Consider the following 7,916-nt stretch of genomic DNA (forward strand, 5'->3'; position numbering starts at 1 on the left):
ACAACATTTTAGATACGACACTTGTAGAAACATAGCTTCACTATCTGTTAGTTTACCAATCTGACAGATTTTGTCTCTCAAATGGAGAAATTAGACTATTTTCATGGATTTGAATTACTGATGCCTTTGGATACATTTTTATTTGAAGATAAAATGCTACCATATTTTGTGTTATCTCTCCAGGTTTTATTTCCCCTTCTTGTGTTAACAGTCATTCTAAAACATTTTAACATGTATTAACATGTACACACAATGAAGACAAATGTTAATAAATATCTTTACTCGGCTCTAAATTAAACAAATGGGCTTCCCTGGTGGTTCAGTGCTGCCTGCTAATGCCGAAGACGCAGGTTCAATCCCTGGGTCAGGAAGATACACTAGAGAAGGAAATGGCTACCAAGTCCAGTACTCTTGCATGGATAATCCCATGGACAAAGGAACCAGGAGGACTACAGTCCATGAGGTCAAAAAGAGTCAGACACAACTTAGCGACTAAACAACAACAACAAATAAAACAAGGATGTGAGCCAGTTTGATACCTGATTGTGATGGCCATAGAAGCGTATGTCCCAGACCACTGAGTTTGAGGACCTTAATGGCCTGGAGGTCCCAGCTTCCATACTCAAAAATCCATTACCGCATATGCACAGAGGTTGTGATCACATGAGATAGGATACCAAGGCAGGTGGGTCTATTCTTGGATGATGTAGGACGCTTGTAAAAAATAACTTTGCTAGTTGGCTCAAGGAGTCAGCATTGACCTTTTCAAGCTTATTTTTTAACTGCATATAACTGAAGATTTTTTTCATCTAACACTTCTTTCCCTTACAAGGGTCAGAATTTCATTATGGGCTAATGGTTCTACTAGCCTGCACCAGCTTCTCATTTTTCCTCACAGACACTTCCCTTAATAAATCATTTGCATGTCTAATCCTGTTTTGGAGTTCACTTCTCGGATATCCCAGATTAACAAAAGTGGTCCTTGAAGTGGTTCAAGAAAACAAGTGGTATGACGGGGATTCAGGGTCAGCTCCCCTCCCATCAAGTGGGAAAACAAGACAATGTCCTGGCTTTCAAGTGGGACACACTGTCTCTGGTACAAGATGATAAAGACCCCGAGCTCAGTATTCAGTAGACTCAGCACTGAATTAGTCTAAGAACTCCTATACTGGTCTTGCAGCCAAATTCCAGCAGCTTTACTTTTGTTTGTCAATACTATTCCACTGTTTCTTTGTAACTCAGTATTTTTTTCCTCTGTGCCTGGGTCCTTGCCTTGATAGTCTGCCATTATCCTATTTTTTTTCTAACACTGAATTCCCTATTTAGCTCTAGAAAATCTGCTCACAATCCCTGATAATAATACAGTTTCCATTTACTGAGAAGCCTACCTACCATATGTCTGGTGTTATGTTATCTCATTAATCCTCACAACTCTGCCAGTAGTAACTTTATTGCATCTAGAGCAGAGACTCAGAAATATTCAGTGAATGGAGTGAGGCTGGAGCTTTACCTGTGTGCCCATTTGGCTATGCTCACTCACAGAGGAGATGAGGAGACTTCAGGGGAAAAAGTCTTGAACCTGACTAGTGTGGACACATATCAGGTGTGTCCAACAGACAGAGGCCAATGTTGCCAGAACAAATTTGCAGAGGAAATTAGAAAACCTCTGAAAGAAAATTCACCAGAAGAAAAAAATGAATATGTCACAGTAAACCCAGCTCATAAACAATGAATAAGGATCAGAAGGAAGAGGGAGACCAAGGCAGAGCATCTTAACTGTTATCCAGGCCAGTGGTTTTAGAGACAGGCTGGGAATGTGCTTCCTGGAGAGTAACAGAACTGTAGACGTTCAATGAAAGAGCTGAAGAATTTGGGAACCAGGCAATCCTGCTTGGGAATTCTACTCACTCCACCACCCCAACTAGGCAGTAAAAAAATAATACAGAAGGAAGGAGCACTCCCTTATTTTGCAAAAAGCATGGGAAAGGGACAGGGAGTTGGGAATGAGCACAGAACGGGTAGGAGCAGAAGTGAAGTTTTCACAAGCCCAGCCCCAACACATTGTCAGGGAACTGCAACTGGCAGGACTGGCAGAACCACCTCTCTCTCTGGGCAACAAGGATGTACTAGAGGCAGAATTCCCACTAGAGTGGCATCAGGCAGTAAAGGTTGGGAAAACATTCATTCATTTACTCAACAAATATTTATTGAGGAGTTACTGCTTGCCAGACATTGTGCAAGATCCTTCTGTTGACTGGCAATGAGACAAACAGAAGTGTTTGAGGCTATAACAGATAATGAAAACAAGAGCTGTCTCACTAAATTCAGTAATACTTTGACTCCAAAAGCCCTTTTGGAAAATCTCACTTTACCAAGCTTCCTTCTTTGCAAATGTTCTAATCGTAGCCTTCATTAACTTATTTAACAAGTTGTCCTTTTCTTATTGAATTATTGCGTGTGCTCAGTGCCCAAGTCGGGCCTACTCTTTGTGACCCCATGGGCTGCAGCCCACCAGGCCCCTCTGTCCATGGGATTTTCCAGGCAAGAATACAGAGTGGGTTGCCATTTCCTCCTCCAAGAGACCTTTCCAATCCAGGAATCAAAACTGCACCTCCAGTGTCTCCTCCATTGCAGGTGGATTCTTTACCACTGCTCCACCTGGGAAGTCATTAAATTATTAGAGATCATTTTTGAAGGAATACTAATCTTTTATTGATTATAGGGATTGAAAATATCCTCTTCTTGTCTGTTATTTGCCCTTTATGTTTGTTTATGGCAGAAGCAGACATTCATTGCTCTGTGATCTAACAACTCTTTCTATACCTTTTTACAGAACTAACCTCCTTGCCCGTAGTGTTTCTCCTTTAAGACTATAGAAACAAGGCTAGGCTTGGGATTGGGATATCTGGGTTATGGCAAAAGTTTTCTAATATTACCAGCATGTGACCTCGGGTAAGTTTCTTGAGACTGAAAATAAACCCCAAACCATCAGACACTCTGCTGGGCTTCTTATATTTGACATCTGATTTAATCTTTACAACTATTTGCCTATTTTTTAGATAGAGAAATAAAGTGACTTACCCAGTGATGCACTTAACCAGAAGGGAAAAAGACTTAATGACAGTCTTGGAAATCAAATTCAAATATGACTCTCAAGTCTATTTTGCTTTCTTCTCGATATGTATTTGAGGATTCTCATGTGAAAAATCACACACACTCAAAAAAGTAGTAAATAGAACTATGATCCTTAAATCCCTTACTTCTCTGAGATTCCATGATTAAAAGCATCTAATGGAAACCAGCAACCATGAGTCACTCTGGAAAGGGACTACTGACTCTAAATCCACTGGTTCTGCAGAAGGGAATAATGAACAGTGAACAACAATGGAGTGAGTAGTATCTTGATTTTAAAAACCATGCAATATTGACTTTGAACAGGATTATCTCATAATAACCAGAGATTATTCACAGAGAGATTACTCATTAATCAGAGACTTCATAGAGACCAGAGTAAGCTGGTCTCTGACAAGCTTTGCAATTGCACTGTGAAAAGTACTTGATGTATGCTGCTAAGTTGCTTCAGTCGTGTCCGACTCTGTGCGACCCCATAGATGGCAGCCCACCAGGCTCCCCCATCCCTGAGTATCTCCAGACAAGAACACTGGAGTGGGTTTCCATTTCCTTCTCCAATGCATGAACATGAAAAGTGAAAGTGAAGTCACTCAGTCGTATCCGACTCTTAGAGACCCCATGGACTGCAGCCTACCAGGCTCCTCCATCCATGGGATATTCCAGGCAAGAGTACCGGAGTGGGGTGCCATTGATGTATGGCAGTTATATATTACTGAAAGTCAGTGTTCACTAAGAACTTTGCTTCTACCACCTCCTTTAATTTTCCAGAGAAATTCATGCTGTATTTTACTCTCCGTTTTAAAGATGATCAAGCTGAGACATAGAGAGGTTATATGGTCCTACAGTTAGTAACACCAAAGCCTCTCTCCAAAGCCCCACTCAACAGCATGCAGTCCTGGACTTTAACTTGTTAGAAATCTACACCCAGAATAAAATCACTGCCAAGTGAGGTCCTCTTCTTAGAACAACTTAGTCTTTCATGAACATTGTTCTTCATATTGTCATTGTTGAAGACTCTCATTAGATCTTCAGTATTCAAGGAGTCTTCTGAGTTAGCAAAGTGAAAGAAAGTATATCAGAGAGAATTATGGGTCTTTCAAAGAATGAAGTCTATAAATAGACTTGCTAAATACGTATGGAAAACTTTAAGATCATTTTTATTTCTAATTTTCCAAAAAGGAAACTATGTCGAAATTTTAAGGCTGACATTTACTTGTTGAGCATCTAAAATTATTTTACCTTTAAAAGTTAGACTGAAAATTTTGTGCTTTCTCCTTCTCTGTTAAAGTTCCCAAAACTCACTTAATATGAATTCCTATGAAAATTAGAGAATTACATGTTCCATAACGTGGTGACATTTAAAACTCCCTCATAAACGACTTATCTCTCCTAGGACTTGTGAGTTAATGTAATGTAGAGAAGGCAATGGCACCCCACTCCAGTATTCTTGCCTGGAAAATCCCATGGATGGAGGAGCCTGGTGGGCTGCAGTCCATGGGGTCCCTAAGAGTCGGACACGACTGAGTGACTTCACTTTCACTTCTCACTTTCATGCATTGGAGAAGGAAATGGCAACCCACTCCAGTGTTCTTGCCTGGAGAATCCCAGGGACGGGGGAGCCTGGTGGGCTACCGTCTATGGGGTCACAGAGTCGGACACGACTGAAGCGACTTAGCAGCAGCAGCAGCAGCAGCAGAGTGGCTGTGGAAAGCCTCATAGAAAGGTTACACTCCAAGGAATAGAAGGTGAAGAAGAGAACAATACATCAAGTTTGTGTGCAGTGTAAATTCCAGAAGAGATTACAACATCTACAGTTATGCTTGCAGTGGGTTTTCAGAGCCAGGAAGACTATGGGTGTGATGTGACAACTCGCTTGAATTGTTCATATCTCTCATACTTTATCATTGCATTTGAAGACTTACCTACACCAAGGTAACCAGATGATAGTCTGCTGCTGCTGCTGCTAAGTCGCTTCAGTCATGTCCAACTCTGTGCGACCCCAGAGATGGCAGCCCACCAGGCTCCCCCGTCCCTGGGATTCTCTAGGCAAGAACACTGGAGTGGGTTGCCATTTCCTTCTCCAATGCATGAAATTGAGAAGTGAAAGTGAAGTCGCTCAGTCGTGTCCGACTCCTAGCAAGAGTACTGGAGTGGGTTGCCATTGCCGTCTCTCGATAATAGTCTAGGTAAGTACAATTGGTTTTGAACATCCCTCTGAGTAAAGTTTCGGAGAAGGCGATGGCACCCCACTCCAGTACTCTTGTTTGGAAAATCCCATGGACAGAGGAGCCTGGTGGGCTGCAGTCCATGGGGTAGCGAAGAATCGGATAGGACAGAGCGACTTCACTTTCACTTTTCACTTTCACACATTGGAGAAGGAAATGGCAACCCACTCCAGTGTTCTTGCCTGGAGAATCCCAGGGACGGGGGAGCCTGGTGGGCTGCTGTCTGTGAGGTCGCACAAAGTCGGACATGACTGAAACGACTTAGCAGCAGCAGCAGCAGCTGAGTAAAGTTTAGATCAAAAAGTGTAGCAACCCACTGTCCTGTGTTTTGCTGCTTATTGCTTATGTGTATTTGGAACTTTCATTAAGCTATCTTGGAAATTGTCAGAGAATTATCATAACTTTACCTTATTAACCAGAGTCATAGAATTTCTGAGAAGCTCCTGATCCCCTATGACATTTGGTTTTATGTTACTTTTTCTAATTCTGCCTTTAAAAAAAAGGTCTGTTGTGATTCTTCCAAATGCCAAAAGGAGGAAAAACATTTATAGTGATGTTGCATAACATTTACCTTCTAAATATCAAGCTTAGCATATACATAGGGCAATAGGGCATAAAGCGTCTTCCTATTACGTGTGTGTGTTTTATATTATTTTATAAAATGTCATGGAGTGAATTTAATTGCATTCAAGAAATATTGCCCAAGAAAATGTAAAATTTTAAATATAGAAAAGTTGAGCCCTGAACAGAATCATCCCTCTGAAGTCAAAAACTTTTTAAAATGCGAAAAGACTAACTCTCAGAGTCATCACTGACTCCTCTTTCTTCTCCTTCATCTCCAATATCACTCCATCTCTAGATCTTGATGATTTTACCTGAGAAACATCCAGTGATCACACACTCTCTTTCTCATCTTCCATTAAGATTATATCAATAGCTTCCTTGCCAGTCTCCTTGCCAGTCTTCTAACCAACTCTTACAACCACTTTAGTTCATTCTCTCTGTCTACCAGAGTAATCTTAAAATTTATGAGTTTGCATCCCTGACTGATAAAATTTGCCAGTCCCATATTGCCTATATAATTTTTAAAAAAAATTACAAAAAGTGCAGTGTCTCACAAAGTGTGATCCTCAGAACAACTGTATCAGAATCAAAGGACCTTACTGAAAGAATAAAAAAAAGTGGTTCCCTGGCCCCAGCCCAAGCTTACTAAAATCCAAATCCCTGGGTCTGAATTCATTAACCTACACTTTAACCTTTCACTCAGAAAGAATAAGTCTCCAGGAGAGAAGAGAAAGCATAAAATACTAGAGAAGTTTTGAGAGTTTTCAGTATCTGTAAATTATGAATAGTTCTTATGTGCACATGCTAAGTCACTTCAGTTATGTCCGACTCTTTGCAACCCCATGGACTGTAGCCCTCCAGGCTCCTCTGTTTTGAGGATTTGCCAGACAAGAACACTGGAGTGAGTTGCCATGCCCTCCTCCAGGGGATCTTTCCCAGCCAGAGATCGAACCAGCATCTTTTATGTCTCCTGCATTGGCAGGTGGGTTCTTCATTACTAGCGCCACCTGGGAAGCCTAATCTGTCCTGTGTCAATTTAATTGTTAGATCAGGAAAAGATTATAGAAGGAAAGAAGGAAAAATATTTCCACCTTCATAATTTACTGTTAACCATTTGGAGAATTTAATTTTACTTTAAGATTAATAAATTAGAGCATGCAGTTTTAATAATCATATAGCTTTTATTTTATGAGAATTCTAAAATCTAGTATCTAATTTGATGTAAGCAGATGTAAATATAATAAATAAGAAAAACAACACTTAATCCCAAAATTCATTATGACAGAAAAGGAACTATAATGCTAACACACACATAAGTTAACGTGTGTCAAATACATCGACAGTTAAAAAATAAGGTGAAACAATCCAAATTTTCAGCAAGAATCATACCATGTTTTATTTGATTAATTTCAGTAATTTTGTAATTAGTGCTTGCAATGTCATTTCTGTATCTGTATGAAATAATTTAAAAGAAAAATGGGTATCAGAAAGAAAATGAAAAGAGTAATAACAAAGTAAAAGAATACAAGGGCAAAAGAACTAAAAAGTAAACATGAGAAAAAAAAGTACAAAGAATCACCACACAATCCCTATGTGTATTCTTTTCAATGGACAAAGAAGTTCAAACTTCATAACATTCAAGTTAAGGTAGCAAAATCAAGGCATGATAAATGTTTTCTTATAAGGTACTTGATAGAGCAATTTTGTTAAAGATTAAACAATATCATTTAAATACAGCATGGAATATTGTGTGTGTGTGTATATATAGATGCACTAAAGTTATTTTTAAATATTTTATGTAATAAGAAAGAAAACCAGTAGCTCTAGGAAAATAAAATTGATCTCAGGCTCTGAGTTAGTAAATGCTAGTAAAATTTCCTCTCCCTTCTGCCTAGTTGGCAGAGTCATTTACCCTCACCAGATTGTGTCTTCTACCTCTCAAAGCTCTTTTAACATTCACGCTGACCCTCACTGTGCATTGGTGGTCTCCCATAA

Source organism: Bos mutus, chromosome 11, assembly GCF_027580195.1.
Source record: "Bos mutus isolate GX-2022 chromosome 11, NWIPB_WYAK_1.1, whole genome shotgun sequence".
NCBI lineage: Eukaryota > Metazoa > Chordata > Mammalia > Artiodactyla > Bovidae > Bos > Bos mutus.